The sequence below is a fragment of the Mirounga angustirostris genome, unplaced genomic scaffold (genome assembly GCF_029215605.1).
Source record: "Mirounga angustirostris isolate CCGP_5_RB_7025 unplaced genomic scaffold, mMirAng1.0.hap1 SCAF_3, whole genome shotgun sequence".
NCBI lineage: Eukaryota > Metazoa > Chordata > Mammalia > Carnivora > Phocidae > Mirounga > Mirounga angustirostris.
In genome coordinates this window covers 150,748,700-150,768,105 of record NW_026991711.1, presented here as the reverse complement: position 1 = coordinate 150,768,105, position 19,406 = coordinate 150,748,700, and the positions used below count along the sequence as shown (strand labels likewise).

General features: G+C 36.8%; 1 protein-coding gene across 1 annotated transcript in view; it reads left to right on the top strand.

Annotated features, from left to right (window-relative positions):
• Positions 1-19,406, top strand: part of COL5A2 (collagen type V alpha 2 chain) — a 142,918-nt gene that overhangs the window by 50,878 nt on the left and 72,634 nt on the right. The window lies entirely within an intron of this gene.

Below are 19,406 nucleotides of genomic sequence, written 5' to 3'. Positions count from 1 at the left end.
AAAGGAACTAAAAGGTCATTCTTCAATCATTTTACATAGTTCATATTTAAAATATGGATTTTTTTATTCCTCTAGTGAATTATTTATGGGCTGGGCCCCTTTTGGTAAAATGTAAGGGATTTTTCCTGCCAACTTATAAAGGCACAGAAAACAAACTGAAGCCACAGCTAGCGGCCTTCCAGCTTTAGTAACGCAAGTCATCTGTTTTCTATAAGGTAGTTGTTTTTTCTTGTTAAATTCTCCCGGCGAAATGTTTTTCTTGAGATTTCTTTTTTTGGTCTGTGAATTCTACCCAGTGATACTACTCACTCGTCGACCATAAAGGCACAAATGGATTCTGGGGGAGCTTTGTAACTTCTGATATTCACACCACAATCTCACTGGACTGATCGAAATTCGATAATTTTCCAGGGAGATAGATGTCTGAAATACCCAAAAGTCATACTAATTAAAGTGATTTTAATGTAAGAGTTTTTACACCTTAAATAAGAGATGATTATTGAGATTTCAGGTTGGTGGTAATTTTTAGTGGTACATTTTCCTACTGGGGCGGGGGAGTGCCAGTTACCTTTTCTCGGTGTTGTTTTAAGGAAGGAGCAGAAAATACATTCTTTTCTAACTGGACATAAGGAAACTGAAAGGCCCCAAATAGGCATGATCTTTCTAAGAAACAACAGTTCTCTTGTTGTTTCTTCCACTTAAAGAAAGTAGTGCATCGCTGGAAGTGCTTACTGTGATGACTAAAGTAATTATACCCGAATCTGGCATCAAAATACTGGAGAAGCCTTTAAGAAGCCTACAGATTTCCAGTTGCAAAACAAAATCAGAATTACAAGAGGTAGGGTCTAGGAGGTGATTTTTTTAAGAGAAGTTCTTTGAGTGATTCTTTTGCAAAGCCAGATTTGAGAAGCATGAACTTAAAACAGAATCCAGGCTGAAATCTAAAATAAAATAAAATTAAGTTAAATGAAAAATTTAAAAACATTTAAAAAGAAACTCTTCAATTTGAGGGATACATGGCATTTAAAGTACCAAAACACATACAATTTTTATTTTGGGTGAAATCTTTGAATGAAGGAAGAACTGAAAGATCATAAAATATAGTCATAAAATAACCTGAAACTTTAAATGGCTCTGAAAGATGATACTGGGGTTTGCCTTCCAACCCTGCAGGCTCAATGCCACCTACTTTTTAAAAACATATCTTGTAAGGTATGGGTCATATTGGCTGAAGTCACAAAATATTCTGTCACAGCTTAAAAAGCCTCCTGTCAAGGCTACCATATAATTAGTCTCAAAAACTTTCCGGCTGTAATTATATTAAACACAGGTGTATTGCTGTGGGCAAGTGGCTCAGGTATTGTGGCATTAACAGGCCATACTAATTACTACAATGGCTTTGTCCAATATCATATGCCAACTCAGAAAAATTCCTCTTGCCCTACAGAAATCACCTTTTCCTCTCTTTCTGTGTTATCACTGCTCTTCTTGAAATCTGAGCACACTCCTGTGTTGTGATCTGATTTATATGGACAGACCCAAAGCCTGGCTGTTAAATACTTCACCTCAGGGTGTTTTGTGGGAGAAACAGGATTCCTCCACTGTCATCATAGCCCCATAAAAGTGGATTTCTGCCAATATAAGGTAATACATGACTTATCTCTCCTCATTCACCCTACTCCAGATGCTGATAGGTCCCCACGTTGGGGAGAGAAGTGAGCATGAATTTGCTTTTGATATACATGTAAATGGGGTTGAGACAAGCAAGAGGAGTCTGGGAAAATCTATGCTAAGTAATAATGGTTGTGTTTAAATAACATACTGATTTTTTCAGAGCACCTTCACATCTATTTGATTCTCAGAACAGCCTTGGGGTGGGGGAGTATATTACCCCTATTTTTAGATGGAAAAATTTGAGGATCAAATAAGTTGTCATTTGCCAAATATTACATAACAAGTAATTTTCAGCGCCGGAGTTAAAAAAGCAAAATCAAACAAAAAGCTCAGGTTTCTCTGACTCCTTCAGGTCCATTGCCCCCGCATCACTTTGCCTTTTAGGGGCTCCCAATGACTAGCTTAAGAGTGAAAATACATCTGAAAGGCTTGGGAGTTAAAGCTGCATTTTGCCCTCTAGTTCCCCATTCCTCATTCTCTTGATTTAAGTTGGCAGAGTTCTAACTACCCTGAAGGTGAAGCCAAAGTAGGAGGTGCTGAAATGCACCAGAAATTTATGCTCCAGCCCCCCATGCTGCCATCTCTTCCAGCTCTGTCCCTTTACCCACCACTCAATCCCTTTCTTCTGCTTTCTCTTCTCTCCCTCTCTTTCTTCTAACCATAGTGAATTACATATGGCTCCTGGTTAAATTCTACTTCTTCCTCGATTCTCAGTTGACAGAACACTTCCACCAGAAAGACTAACCTACTCCTCCTACAAAATGCCTTAAACAATGTTTGCTCATACACTCTTGGCATCCTATATTTATTTCTATCAGGGTACTTACCATTATGTACTTTAATTGCTTGACTGTCTGACTGTCTTAAGCCTCTGTAGGCTATAGCTACTTGGAATTTGAATGCTGTCCTTTTTTTTGTTGTTCAGCTCTAGTACCTAGTGGAGAAATGGTACATAGTAGGTGCTCAGTATTTGTTGGATGGATAGAGATCATATTCTCTCTGCTCATGACCTTAGTATTCCTTGGAGTATTTCTGTGGATATTTCTTTGGAGATTCTAAATCATTCCTTTACCTTGCCAAGACCTTTCAAGGCCCCTACATAGCACACTGGGTTATATATATGTCATTTTATTAAATAATGTCATTTAACATTTACATTTTTAAATAATGTAATTTAACATTTAACATTATTTATTAAATAATGTCATTTAAAGCCTGTGCATTTAATAATTGCACACGCTTTACTAAAAACATGTTATTCCTCCTGAGTTTTAGGACATTTTGACCTTTTGGCATAATTGCCAAAGAGCCGATTTCCTCTTCCTCCTAAGAAATTCTGCAGAATTTCCTACTTAATGTGCTCTAAGTGCCAAATCATTTTTCTTGAAATCGACTCTTGTTTAGCAACATGAAAAGAAATAAAATTTTATAATTTTTTAAACATTAGGGAGGTACTTTCTTTTGACAATAAAATACTTCTTAAGTATTAATATTCTTAAAAATAAGAAATATTAATTTAGTGTTAGCAATGATAACTGAGAGAAATTTGCCATAGTCTCTTTCCATCACACAAAATATTTCCTTTATAAAGAATCCACATAGGGGCGCCTGGGTGGCTCAGATGGTTAAGCATCTGCCTTCGGCTCAGGTCGTGATCCCAGGGTCCTGGGATAGAGTCCCGCATTGGGCTCCCTGCTCCTTGGGAGCCTGCTTCTCCCTCTGCCTCTCTCTCTCTCTCTCTCTCTCTGTCTCTCATGAATAAATACATAAAATCTTAAAAAAAAAAAAAAAAGAATCCACATAAACTAATAGATAATAGACACTTTGCTACCTTATTGTCACGTTGGCTTTTTTCTTTATTAAATTTTAAATTATTGGGGCGCCTGGGTGGCTCAGTCGTTAAGCATCTGCCTTTGGCTCAGGTCATAATCCCAGGGTCCTGGGATCAAGCCCCGCATCGGGCTCCCTGCTCCACAGGAAGCCTGCTTCACCCTCTACCACTCCCCCTGCTTGTGTTCCCTCTCTCGCTGTGTTTCTCTCTGTGAAATATATAAATAAAATCTTAAAAATTTTTTTTAATTATTTAAGCTATATAATTTAAACTATTAAGTTTAAGCTATAATTTTAAACTATTAACATGGACAGACTGAATGATTAAGATAAATTAATCCCAAGTAATCTTAAATGTAATCTAATACCTATATAAAAACAAATTTTTAAGTTTCTGACATCTTTAGCACGCTAAATAACAGAATTTATAATTCATTATACATGGGCTGGCATAAAGTAGGACAAGGCTTATCACTGTGTATTTTCATATTCCTTTAAGTTCTTGGTAAACTCTTTCCTCACTCATAGATAGTTAAAGGAATCCAGAGCCTGAGGGCCCATAATTTTGAGTGGTAGAATAATGTTGCATATATGAATTCTGCTGTACTTGTAACTTGGTATGGATATAGAGAATGATTTTTCTATTCCTAGAATTCCTAACTCCCAGAGAATTGGTAAATGTAGATGGACATGAAATAATGCTTCTAAATTTACTATTCTGTTCAGCAATGCAGCTGCCTGAATGGCCTTACTCCTCTGTGGTTGAATCTCTACAACTCCAGAGAGATTTCTATTGGTGGAGTCGTGCTTTAAGTATCTTTTTGTATCTACCCAACCTTGTCATCTCATTTGGTAATGCGGTCCAGTCATGAAAAGTTTAGCTGAGCTCACAATAAATCCCATCAACCTTTGTACTTGATCTTTAACTAATAAAATTCCATTAAGTAACTTTTAATCACTGCTACGCCATTAACATCATAAGAATATCCAGTTTCAGGGGGCCTGGGTGGCTCAGTCGTTAGGCGTCTGCCTTCGGCTTGGGTCATGATCCCAGAGTCCTGGGGTCGGGCTCCCTGCTCCGTGGGAAGCCTGCTTCTCCCTCTCCCGCTCCCCCTGCTTGTGTTCCCTCTCTCGCTGTGTCTCTCTCTGTCAAATAAATAAAAATTAAAAAAAAAAAGAATATCCAGTTTCACCTAATTATCTCCCATTAAATCAGTATGCAAATGGATCAGGTTTAAAATTTTTTTTTATTAGTTCACATACTCTCTTTTATTTTTATTTTTTTTTAAGATTTTATTTATTTATTTGAGAGAGAGAGAATGAGAGAGAGCACATGAGAGGGGGGAGGGTCAGAGGGAGAAGCAGACTCCCTGCCGAGCAGGGAGCCCGATGCGGGACTCGATCCAGGGACTCCAGGATCATGACCTGAGCCAAAGGCAGTCGCTTAACCAACTGAGCCACCCAGGCGCCCAACATACTCTCTTTTAAAACAAAACTAGTTCTCACTTTTATTCCATTATTTGCTTTTATTTCTCATCATTATTGTCATTCAAATTAATTGTGACTGAACTGGTCATTACTAAACAGGAGAAAATGGAAATTGTACCTTGATCCTTGGAGGGAGGTTTCTATTTTCAAAGCTCTTAACACAAGATTAAATAAAAAAAAAAAAAAAAAAAAAAAAAAACAAGAACTTTTGTGAAGACTAGTTTAGACTTTGGAAAAATGAAAGAAAATGGAAACTGAATAAGGTACAATTTAAAAAGCAGTTGGTTATTGGTTTGCTTTAAATTGTATTTTTCAATGTTGAATTTTATTAGATTTTCCCCAGTGGGTTTTTCAGGATCACCACTTTAGTTTAAATAAAGTAGGTAGAATAAAGTATATTGTTTGTTATTAGGGGAGTCATATAGTGTAAGCTGAATTTTCTAGAGGAAAATTTCATTTCCTGTGTCCTATAAACTAATCTACAAAGGACGAAATAATAATTGGTATGCAGTCATTTACTATGCATACTCATCAAGATGCCTGAAGGCTTATTTTTGTCATGGAGACAGTTTTTCCACATCAATATCCTGTGAAGCCTCAGGAAAGTTAGGGGAAATTTCACAGGATATTAGGATGGTAACATTTGGTGGCTAAACCAGCATAACGTCAGGAAATGAAATATTGACTGTTTTGAATTGGGAGCTGAATAGAAAGAAAGAATGGAGTTCACATTCTTAGTATGTTTCACTCGCTTCCCCTTGATAACAAATTCAGTTTTTAAAAAACCCATGGTAATCTCTCTTTTCTTATCTCTAAGGTAAACCATGCTTTACTCTTTTTTCCTTTCAAGTTAATCCAGACCTCTTGCTCTTCGTTCTTCGTATGGGTTGTCCGTTTATTGCTGTCACTTACTCAAAATATGCACTTAGAGTGTAAATTTTAAATTGTGTATGTATAAACCTGTCTTCCCTTTATTCTCTCTCTAAAGTAGCAGTCCAACTGTCTAACTTAGAATGTAATAATTAGGAGTGTGTGGTTGTTCGGGTATTTTCTCTGCCACTCACTCACTTTGTGAGGATTGACTCCAAGTCTCTCTCAGAGTGGTTGGAAGGATTAAGTACAGAATTTACGTAAGACACTTAGCATAGCTCTTGTAACACAATAAATAGTAGCTATTAGTATTTCTACTGGATTGTTCCTCTTTAATGTACATCCTAATGTGCCTTAAATAGGGTTTAGAATTTTTCCAATCAAGTTTATTTATCTTTCCCAAACTTGTATTCTATTCAATGTCTGTACCATTCTGCTATCCTCTAGATATCTGTATTCATTTTTAGGCTGCTGTGTAACAAAGTATGACAAACTGGGTGGCTTAAAACAACAGAAATGTATTGTCTCAATTCTGAAGGCTAGAAGTTTCAAATCAAGATATTGGCAGGGCCATATTCCCTCTGAACCCTGTAGAGGGAGAATCCTTCCCTGCCTCTTCTTAGCCCCCTGTGCTTGCTTGCAGTTCTCCACTGTCCTGGGTTTGCAGCTATGGTTCAGTCTCTGCCTCCAGCACATGAGTCTTTGTCTCTTTGTGTCTTCTCTTTTCTTCTTTAGGACACCAGTCACATTGGATTAAGGGCCCAGTGTACTCTGGTATGACCTCATCTAAAATAATTACATCTTCAAAGGACTTATTTCCAAATAAGGTCAACATATCACTTTAGGGCACATAACTCAACTCGTAACCATATCTGGTAGATGTTACTTCCTGTATTCATTCCTGAGCCTTGGAAGTCATTTTTAAAATTTTTCTAATACCTTGTCCCACCTGTAGTTAATCAAACCTTGCATATTTTATATCTGGTGTCTCATGGATTTACCCCTCTTTCTTCATTCCCAGAATAACTATTTCTCCTTCCTACAGTATAACATTTTTTTTAAAGGTTTTTGTTTTTTTTTTTTGAGAGAGAGAGAATAAGAGACAGAGAGCATGAGAGAGAGGAGGGTCAGAGGGAGAAGCAGACTCCCTGCTGAGCGGGGAGCCCGATGTGGGACTCGATCCTGGGACTCCAGGATCATGACCTGAGCCGAAGGCAGTCGCTTAACCAACTGAACCACCCAGGCGCCCCAGTATAACATTTTTAACTAGTAGCCTTTAGTCTTATCTGCTTCCAGTTCATTTTCAATTCTGTTGTTAGATTAATGTTCCTGAGGGTTACTTATACTTCCTTTTATTTATTCACTTATTTACTCAACAAGCATTTATCAGACACTATTCTGCACTAATGATACAGAGATAAATTAAATGTTGTTTACCCTCAATAAAAGTATAACCTGGTAATGCTTACATGTAAACAAACAAGTACATTTGAAGACTGTTGCAGGTACTTCGTTAGGTGTACGGAGGAGGTGAAGTCAGAGTACAGAGAAGAGAGCAGCCAAATTACATGTGGGAAAGGGGCAAGTCATGGAAATCCTTTCTCGAGGCAGAGGTATTATTCTTCCCAGAATTCACAACACTCTTTTTCCCTATAAATGGAACCATCCCCTTCTGATATGACATGTTTGCCCTCCTCTCTATGCCTTTTTTTTGTTTTGTTTTGTTTTTGATGGTGGTTTCTGCTCCATTCTCAGGCAATCTTCCTTACCTTCACCATCTCAAACATCTTGTGTTTTTCAAGACCTACTTTAGAGCCCACTTCTGTTCATCCCTCCTCAGATAATATCAGCTCACAGTGATCCCATTTTTTCAAACCTCTTATATAGAATTCTTCACACCTAGTATCTTACACAAAGGACTTGCCAACTTAGGGAATCTGTGAAAATGGATATAAATGGATTTGCTAGGAATAAAATAAATGAGCTTCTAGCACAGATATTTGATACCTTATTTTGTACTATGTTCTAAATTATAAACTTGCATCTATGGACGAAATTCAGGGTCTTTCAAAGTAGATGTTATATAATGCAACTATGTTTGACTTCCTAAAATGCCAAGGCCATATAATCCAGAATTCTGTACTAAATTTGAAAAGTGGTAATAAATTGGGTTTTGCTGAATTTCCAAGTGGTTGTAGAATTAGACCTGGAAAAATACATTTATACTTCATCCCAGCATTGCCAGACTTAGTCACTGGGGCAACTGGTTCCTCCCATGTTGCTGGCCTCTGCACAGCTGGTTGGCGCCATGACCAATGAGCTGCACTGTCACTCCTCTCTGAGGCACCTACCTATGGAGGCACTAGGAGGTTTAGAAACAAGAGTGCTGTTGTTTTACCCTCAGGCAAGAGAAGAGATGGCAAAAAATAAATAAATACATAAATAAATAAATACATACATACATACATACATAAATAAGGAAGTAATGAGTGAGAGGAAGTGCCTGTACTCCTTCAGATCCATCCTGGCCAGTTGGCAGAGAGAAGGAGTCCATTGCCAATTACCAGCAATGAGCCAGGAGTGACAATATTATACAACTTGGAAGTGAGTTTTTGGAAGAAACCACTTTGAATCTTAGTTTTCTCACTCAAAGAAAAAGAAAAAAGAAAATGGAAAAGAAAAAGAAAAACTAAAAATGTATTAAATTAAAGGAGGGAAATAAAGAAATAACAGAACTTGAATCACAGAACTCTTTTGATTTTCCTTACCTCCAGCCTACATGAAGTGTCCCTCCTAAGTATTTCTATCCAACCTGGGTTTGCCTCTAGTTTTATACTTAAAGAATGGTGTTCTAATAGTCTATTCCTGGACTGGTTCCCTCATAGAGGGAGTGAGCTCCTTAAGAGGGGGGAAGGAATTCATTACATTACCTCTGTATTCCCAATGTTTGGCAAAGTAACAGATAATAAATATTTTTTGAATAAACTATATTACCAAAATGCATTCATTCTGTTGTTTTGATATTTGCTTCAAGAGTAAGTACATTTACTTTATCATCTGAAAGCATTATTTTTTAAAGATTTTTATTTATTTATTTGAGAGAGAGAAAGCATGAGCAGAGCAGGGGGAGGGGCAGAGGGAGAAGTGGCTCCCCACTGAGCAAGGAGCCTGATATGTGGCAGGACCCTGGGATCATGACCTGAGCTGAAGGCATAGGCTTAACTGACTGAGCCACCCAAGTGCCCTCATATGAAAGATTCTCAATGCCAAAGATGTTGGAAGACTAAAACATAGAAAGAAGGCTGAAACCCATGCAGGGGATCTTGTAACTATGGCCTTAGCGTAAGATAGCTGTATGATGAGAACTCGTTGGATAATGTGCATTTGTGGGTTTCTACTCTCCTACTGATAATGAATTCAGACTGTTCTAGAGTTTGAAATACACTTTATTACCATTTGGACACAGAAGGACAGTCAAATAGGTGATCAGTCTGCTCTTAAGATAATTCAGTGTCATTTGGAATTCTGTATTCTCTTTACTCCTAGCTTACTTGAAGTCTGCTTTTATAAACATAACTTTCTCCCCCAAATGATTGAAGATTGTTTTTGTTTTAGAATCTAGAAAATCCTCAGGTTGACATTGCAGAGAATTGGTTCTAGTTGATTAAAGTAAATAGCATTAGGCAAAGACCTTTCAAAACACAGAGGGAGATTTCCAGAATTGAGTTTATAAAATTTCAATGTGTATGCAAATTTTCCAGAATGTACAACTGGAATACATGTATATGCAAACTTATTTTTTCCTACAAGAAAGTTTCATTACCTTTTGAAGTTTTTGTATATTTTGATTGTTTTTGGCAAGGAAGTTGGACTCCAAATGTCTCATTTCATGATCCACAGTTACTCTTGTATTAGACAAGTATTTGGTAAAATTTGCTATATAAATAAATATTGACTAAATGGATTAAATAATGCCTCCATTCCATTTGCCAGATTGACTAATTTATTTAGATTAACTTTTAGCAACAGTTTAGAGGCAAACTTATTTGTGATATCCTAGAATATTTCATTTCACCTGAAAGTAAAGGCTCATATTTTATTTTTTCCTATACAGTAATAAACAGAGACACTGAGACTTGTTTTTCATGTACTAAAGTAAACAACCTAGTTACTCTGTCTTTTTGTCCAACCTAAATTTTACATACCACAGGTTAGCAAATATCCTACATCCTTCTGATTTCAACCCTACTGCTAGCCACCATTAGTACAAAATAAGTGTTCCATCACTATTTGGGATTGAATAAATAATGAAAAGTTTTTGAAAACTCTAAATCTTCCTATAGATATTTTAAGAAAATAATGAGTGTTGTTTTCTTTTACATACATTCATAGCCACCATGTTTTTAGAAATTAGCATATGAATTAAACAGCAGTGATAAAATTCAGTTTAAACAAAACCAAAAGGAATAATTCTGAATAATTGTAAATAATTTAAAGCTTTTGAAACTTAATAAAGCTTGTCATGTTCATATTACTTCTACAAAAGGGTGTTTTAATTTGGTCTCCATTCATTTACTTATTAAAAGAAGTAACTTCTCAAAAGCACATAGATTTACAGGTCAAAATCTTGGATTCCATTTTTGTATTTTTCTTATCCAAACATAGGATAAGGAAATATCCCTAGGTGAGTTCTGTGTTTTGCTAAAGAAACTTGCAAATCTTCCTTCTCAGTGTAGTAAAAGTATATAGGAAAAAAAAATTGTCTTGGTTGGTCTCAGCCTCCTTCCCCTCCCCCTCTCCCTTCTCCTCCTCCCCTTCTTCCTCCTCCTCTTCCTTTTCTCTCTTTGCTTTTTGCTTTCCTTCTCTATTGTTCCCCTTACAAACATAGAAATTTCCCAATGAAAGTTTTGCTGTGCATATAGAAAGTTATTAATATAACTTTTCAGTAAGGGCACAGCTTCTCTTTCTCCTCCTGAATATTACTGTGGCATTTGTCTGGCATTGAGATTTGGTGCATACTGGGGCTTGATCTTAAAACTGCAACAAATAAGGTGGCTAGTCTACAGTCATGAATGTGCATTAGAGAAGGTAAGCTGAACATGAAGATGAAGAGATGGATTTAGATTCTGAAATAATGGTTTTAGTCTTATTTTAAATAATCTGTTACCTGCTCTAGAAGTGATTTGAGTAAGGAATGCCAGAAAGAAGGGTAAAATCCATTTTCATTTCTGTTCTTCAGTGAAATCACCCTCTAATTTTGAAATAGCCACAGAATAGACATAAATTCAATCTAGGTAGATCAGGACAAAAGTGGGTATTATGGGTACTAGTTCAAGTCCCTAAATAGACCCATATGGAGAAAATTAGAAATTGTGCCTTCAGGATGAAAGCAGGAGGGCCCCCTTCCTCCAGAACTGAACTCCCAAGGGAGGAGTGCAGAAAGAGACAGCCACTTCAGGTCCCCTTTCCACACTTAAAGGTATTTTAGAATTCTTGATAGTAAAATGGATGGACTCAAAGAGCCATTGAGAACTGTGGAATGTTTCATTGATTGTAAAAGAAATTTCAGTTTGGTCAGGGCAAGGGCAGTGCGTAAAGAATAAACCAATAAAGAATAAATTAGAAGAAATAAACTGACGACAATGTCTGGATTTACTCTAGCGGCCTAAATCTTCTTCTGTGTCAGGGAACGCAAGAAAAGAAAGCAAAATTTAGCGCAAAGAAATCATAAGATACAGAGTTGAAATCATCCTAAAAATGTTTCATCATATAAAGTATTTAATTTTATACCCATCTTTTGTTTTTGAGTATAGTGGACACATAATGTTACATTTGTTTCAGGTGTATAGCTTAGTGATTCAAGGACTCTATACCTTATGCTATGCTCACTGCAAGTACAGCTACATCTGTCACTCAGATCTGAGTACCCCATACTGAATATTCTCTTAATATATAAAAATAACTTTTTCATTATAAAAATGAATATATCCTTTTCAGGACAAAATACCTGGAATAAATAACATGAATACACGATATTCCCACAATGCCAGGTATTTTATTTTATTTTATTTTATTTTATTTATTTATTTTACAATGCCAGGTATTTTAAATCCCTGTAGATATGGCCCACACTTAAATAGTAGTGAAAAATTAGGCATTTCTAAAAATTATGTAAGTCCAAGATCAAAGCAAATAGTTTTATATCCAATATGGTCTAGATCTTTTCCTGGTATTCTTATAATTGAATATTCAACAAATTAATTCATCAAATACTTACTGAGCATCTACTATGATCCTGATACTATTATGAGATATTGGGATGTATCAATGGACAAGCCAGAATAAATTCCATCCTTATAAAGCTATTATTCTATCATGGGGAGACAAACAATAAACATAAGTACAATAATATAGGAGGCTTGAAAGTGATAAGTACTAAATTAAAAGGAAAAAAAGAGCAGGAACTCGTGGACTGAGAGTGATGTGGGTGTGTGTATGTGTGTGTGCTAATTTTCAAATTTTTTGTAAGGTGGTTAGAGGAGGCTTTATGGAGAAGGTAACATTTGAGCTAAGACTTGAAGGAAATGATGGAAATCTGGAATGCAAGTACTATGTGTTGCTCAGAATTTGCTGCTTACTTACTTTATCTCCAGACTACATAAAAGCCACGATACCACCCATTTGACAGAAAAATAGCTAGGCAGATTTTTGGTTCTCCTCTTTATTTCAAGCAGTATCATGCTGCGGAGAGATTAAGTAGACTGACTTCATTCAAAACAATTCAAAACTGTTCATGCATTTAGGTAGGCAAGCACATTTGGCATAGCACAGATTGTATTGAACTCATTCACTGAGGATTAACATCTGAGAAAAGGACTAGGGTTTGCTTAGAAATTACTACTGAAATTTCTAGTGTATTCAATATAAGGCAGGCTTAATTTTCTTTGTGGTGTTTTTACAGCTATTCAATAGCTTGAGCCATGTTTTCAGAGAAAAAAAAAAAATCTGTGTCAAATGCATTAGCAGACTGTAAGTTGGTTTTCCAGACAAAATTGTAGATGAGCATTGCGTGTGCATTATGTGTAATTTTAGTTTCACATTTTGGCCACAATCATTTAGATTTCCCAATGATACATGGAAAGAAACTTAAGTAGTACCTAACATGAGAGATTTTCCTTTTTATTTTTTCCATTTTAACTAAAGTGAAAACAGCAGTTTTATTTAACTGAAAAGCCTTTACATAGGAGATTAAGAAATGTTGACTGGTTGCACTGAAGAAAATACTCACCATTGTAGACAGTTCATCTAATTTCATTTTAGTTCTATAGTTCACTGAAATGCTGTATATGAGTTGTCTTCTGTTTACTTTCTCAGATTTTAAGGTCATTTTTCAAAATTATTTATTACATTGCTTTAGAATATAAAATATGATTGTCCTTCACAATATAGAAATTTAACTCAGCTCAAATAATCATTGAATGCCTATTCTTGTTCAGTTGGTGCAATAAAGAGAGGAGGGGGGTACAGCAAAAGTAACAATTTGGATAACCATCCTAAAAGGAGATTTGAATTTGAAAAGTTAAAGTTTATAGTGGATGGAAGAACAAAGGATGCAAACTCCATAAGCTTGCTCCTTATTCACCTACCCCCTTACCCTCTCCGGGACCTTGAGGCTGAGGGGGAAAAATATCATCCAAGTACGTGACAGATCCCCCTCCACTATCCCTGATGGCTTCCTATGTATCTAATGTTTTAAGTGAGGGAAGAGGAGGAAAGAGAAATGATGAATGTGAAATTGTTGGCCTATACTCAGAAGAGTCCAAAGGAAGCACTTGAATACTCTAACCTCTTTGTCTCTCCTTGGTGATAAACAATGCCCAAGAGCAGAGGGAATGGAGGGAATTCCTTGGAAGATGCTCTGGAATGAAAGCCAGCAGCTGGGACGATGCTGTGTGCTGCTGGAAAAGGCAGCATCTGTGGTTCGGTCCAGGGGGCCACGTGGGACTGCCCTGCTGCTACTTCCTGTGAATGTGAATGCCCTAAGGCGGTCTCTGCCCATTTCATGAGGGCGGCAGCTGATGCTGCCTTGATTGCAGTCCTTTAAAGACTTGTACAGTTAGAGAAACTTCAAATAATGTTAGCCCAGACCTTCATAACCCCAGCAGGCACCGAGGCCAGCTGGGTTAGGAAGGCGGGAGGGCGGCTATAGCTTTCTGAAAATTGTTCCAAAATATGAGCTGTTGTGACTGACACGGTCTTCTTCCTTTCTGGCCCCACAGAGGTCTAGATATGAGGGACACACTTGGCAGAAACCATCAAGTGACCCATTTCCTTTTCATTCAAAATAGGAGTCCCAAGGGTATATCCTCTCTAAGAAGTTTAGGGAAGGAAGAAGGACAGCTTCATGTGCTGTCTTTTTAATAAGTACATCAATGAGGGCGGCTGGGTGGCTCAGTTGGTTAAGCGACTGCCTTCGGCTCAGGTCATGATCCTGGAGTCCCTGGATCGAGTCCCGCATCGAGCTTCCTGCTCGGCAGGGAGTCTGCTTCTCCCTTTGACCCTCCCCTCTCTCATGTGCTCTCTCTCATTCGCTCTCTCTCAAATAAATAAATAAAATCTTTAAAAAAAAAAGTACATCAATGAACAATTCCTTCCTTCCTTCACTCATGCATTCATCCACCCTGCAAATATGTTCATCAAAGGCTGATTATATGACATTGGGTGTGAAGGTTACTGAGATGAACATAGTTCTGGCTCCCAAGGAGCTCACAGTCCAGGGGGGAAAATTATCTGAGCAAACACTTGTCTGAATAAGAGATTTAAAATTTGTGTGACACGTGACAACTCTACATTATTTCTGCAAGGAAGAACTTCAGTTAGTGTCTAGGGAATGTCCAGCATAGGCTTAGGGACTTTTATTTCCTGTATTTCCCGAAGTTTTTAAGTAGACCCCAATAATTTACTACACAAAGAGAATCACATCTTTCCTGGGCAGTCAAAGGTTTCAATATGGCCATTTCTATGCAGGCTTTTTTGTACAAATATAATTCTATAAAGGAATGTGGACCTAGGGCATGGCCAGTAGGTGAGCAGCAGTTCTGATGACTGAATTTCTAATTATCTGTTATAATAAGATAGTGGATTTGGTCTGCCATCTAGTGATTAAAACTGAATTCTTAGAACTACATTTAAAAGCACATAAAAGCTTTATGAGAAGACACATCTACACAGGACATTTGAGTTACTCTGGAATAAAATGTGGTCAGATAAAATACATCTTGTCTCTCTAAGATATCCGTGCCAGGACGTTTGTGGTAATGGCTTCACAATGGACTGGTTCAATTTGTTGGAATATGATAAGGGTAAAAGAACCCTGCAGCTTGGAAGACAAAATTTTTGGAAGTTGAGACACCACAGAAGATCACAAAATAATGGCGATATTATCAGACATCTACCAATCCTCCTCAACTTTAAGAACGATAAAGAAACATAAATAGCAAACTACAAGTATCACAACATTGCAGTTTGGGAATGTTTCTTTCAGATTTTATTTTAAAAAAATTGTTTACCCATGTACTTTAAGACCAGTAACTGTTTAAGTTCTAGGCCTTAAATCAAGGTTCATGTTAACTTGGGTTAATTTTTATGATTTCTGTAGAGGAATCAGGACAGTACTGAACCTCTCAGAATGTCATATGAACATTTCTATTTGTTTTTTTATAATATTGTCATTTATAAAATAATTGTGTCATGACAACTTCACTGCAAATTGTCTACAATTTTGCTTTCTATTTTACTTTTCTTCTCATTGAAGTAAACATCTATGGAGAAAACAGCAGGGCCAACCTAATCATCAGGCCCACAACTACCATGTACAAACCCGAGAACGGCAAGTCACCCTGTATTTTCTACTCGGTGTTTCTTTGTACATGTCTTTCATTCAGACATGAACAATGAGAGTTCACTGAGTTTTTGTGCCCTCTGTAATGTGTGTTGATTCTTGTGCGGGGGAAGAGAAGACAGGGTTTAGCAGCAAATGTGGTTTTTCATCTCCTTGCCATTTAAAAGTATTCCAACTAACTTCCCACATCATCTTAAATTTAATTATAAATTCTCAGGGGAAGAGGACCAGTGATGACTCAGAGTATATAACTAGTTTTTAACATTGTCATTTAAAGAAAGTCATACAGTGGCTTACTTCTTTGCCCCTTGGGTTGAGGTCATGCTGTCTTAAACTTCCAGGAAGAAAGTGACCTTCTATGAGTTAACACAAAAGAGAGGATGTGTCTTTTTATTCTAACCCCAAAGGAGCCACAGAGAACGGGATAAGTCACCCCAAAGAGTCTCTCACACATTTTAATGATATTTAATTGACATTATTGCACGGCATCTTGATTTTTGTTTGTTTTTCATATTCTCTAATTTCCATATATCTAATTGTTTCATTGGTGCAACTGATAATGATAATATATACTTTTTGAAAACAAACAGAACTTTCAATATTTTGCACTCACAGTACTAGGCACATACCCCCTTAACTCTCAGTAAATATGTCAAACACTTTTGCCCCTCAGGGTGTGGAAAGGGAGAAGCAAGCTTCTTGAACTTACGGGGAATCTCTTTTTCAGCCAATGGCATTTAGTGTTTGTGATTAGATTATTTCTTTCTCAGTCAAAACTTAATGAACAAAGTTACTCTTAAATTATTTACTTAATTGGATTGTTCAATAGACTATAGATGTAAGTCCATTTCTGTATAGGTTGTGTTTTGTGGAAATGTTCGTCATGGAGTTACATTGTTTCACAGTGATTTTTCATCTAAAAGTAACACGGCTATTTGATGTACAGATTTTTTAATTTACTTCAAAACAGTCCTGCATTACAGCTTGTTAAGGCATGAGTTCTATTTTCTCCCCCGTTTAAAATTCCTAAAATACACTGAGTCAATACTGTTTTGGTCAGCAGTGTGTTTTGTGATAAACTTCTTTTGTTGAAGATGAAACAGATTAGAAACTTAGCACCTTAGTTATATTCTTGTGATCGGCACAGAAACCAGAATGTGGCGTTGTGCTTTGAAAGCAACTCTCCATTTGCCACATAGCTGGGATGAAGGACTAGATACGTGAAGCAAAAGCATTCCGTGGAGCAGTGAGAAGAATGTTACCCAAGAAAAGCTTTCAAGAGTTAGGAGGATAGATATTTGGGTCAATGTCTCCCCTGAACTGAAATTTTTATCTGTAGCTCTGCACTGAGTATATTGGCAAATGATAAGTTCTTTCTATTGTAATACTTTGTATACTGACAGATAGTTACTACATTTATTGTGGTGAGCATTTTGTAATGTATGTAATTGTGGAATCACTATGTTGTACACCTGAAAATATAATATTGTATGTCAACTACATTTCAATTAAAAATAAAGAAAAAAATATAAATTCTTTTATATACTAATCACAAATGCATTTTTTATTTTTAGTTTTATTTTTGTAAAATACAAAGTTAACACCAGTGCAATTAAGTTAGCGAACCATAATTTAGGCTCATTCACGCATTCCCATCTATCCATTGAACAACTATTTGTTGAATGTTGGCTCCCTGAAAGGTTTGGAGTCAAGCTTTAGAAATACCATGATGAACGAGAAAAACTAGTCCTTATCTTCATGGAATTTACTGGCTAGTGAAGGAGATAGGAAATAAATAAAAATAGTAAATTGATACTACTTGTGATAAGTTTTATGAGGGCAGTGATTTTTGCCTGTCTGTTCACATTTTAGAAACTGATTAATTAGCTGGCATGTAATACAAAATGAATGAATGGGTGGATGAGTGAATAAGTTGGATAAAGGAGGTCTGCTTTTGCAGAGGGGCCAGAATTGTGGGGGCAGGTGACAAGCAAACCGTAATAGTAAGCGCTGTGTGCCTGGCATGAGGGAAGGGGAGGTTGTGCAAGGACTGAGAAGGAGGATCTTTGGGCTTCAGAATTTAAGTAGTTTGGAGGATTCTAAAGGAACTAAGCAAGGTTGCTATGATCCACATTGCATTTTAAAATACTATAGTTTCTTTCATGAGTATTTTATAGTTTTCTGAGTACAGATCCTTTGCCTCTTTGGTTAGATTTATTCCTAGGTATCTTATGGTTTTGGGTGCAATTGTAAATGGAATCGACTCCTTAATTTCTCTTTCTTCTGTCTTGTTGTTGGTGTATAGGAATGCCACTGACTTCTGTGCATTGATTTTATATCCTGCCACTTTACTGAATTCCTGTATGAGTTCTAGCAGTTTTGGGGTGGAGTCTTTTGGGTTTTTCCCATTAAGTATCATATCATCTGCAAAGAGTGAGAGTTTGACTTCTTCTTTGCCAATTTGAATGCCTTTTATTTCTTTTTGTTGTCTGATTGCCATGGCTAGGACTTCTAATACTATGTTGAATAGCAGTGGTGATAGTGGACATCCCTGTCGCGTTCCTGACCTTAGGGGGAAAGCTCTCAGTTTTTCCCCATTGAGAATGATATTCGCTGTAGGTTTTTCATAGATGGCTTTTATGATATTGAGGTATGTACCCTCGATCCCTATACTCCGAAGAGTTTTGATCAAGAAAGGATGCTGTACTTTGTCAAATGCTTTTTCTGCATCTTTTGAGAGGATCATATGACTCTTGTTCTTTCTTTTGTTAATGTATTGTATCACGTTGATTGATTTGTGAATGTTGAACCAACCTTGCAGCCCAGGGATAAATCCCACTTGGTCATAGTGAATAATCCTTTTAATGTACTTTTGGATCCTATTGGCTAGTATTTTGGTGAGAATTTTTGCATCCATGTTCATAAAGGATATTGGTCTCACTGATATGAGGAATTCTTAATCTCAAGAATCAAACTGAGGGTTGCTGGAGGTGGGGGGTGGGATAGGAGGGATGGGGTGGCTGGGTGATAGACACTGGGGAGGGTATGTGCTATGGTGAGCACTGTGAATCGTGCAAGACCATTGAATTGAATCACAGATCTGTACCTCTGAAACAAATAATGCAATATATGTTAAGAAAAAAAAGAAGAAGAAGATAACAGGAAGGGAAGAATGAAGGGGGGGAAATCGGAGGGGGAGACGAACCATGAGAGACGATGGACTCTGAAAAACAAACTGAGGGTTCTAGAGGGGAGGGGGGTAGGAGGATGGGTTAGCCTGGTGATGGGTATTAAAGAGGGCACGTCCTGCATGGAGCACTGGGTGTTATGCACAAACAATGAATCATGGAACACTACATCAAAAACTAATGATGTAATGTATGGTGATTAACATAACAGTAAAAAATTAAAAATTAAATACTATAGTTTTATTTCTTAAAAGTCACAAAGTTGAAGAAGTAATATATTTATCTTATAATAATTGTATAATAGAATTGTTATATGTATAAATGTGTGTATATATTTTCCAAATCTGCATTACATTTTTATCTAAATGTAGAAAAGTATTTGGCAGATATTATATAATAGCTTACCATATTGTTGTGGTTATGTCTTTCCTTAATTAATTTTGATGCGAAGATTA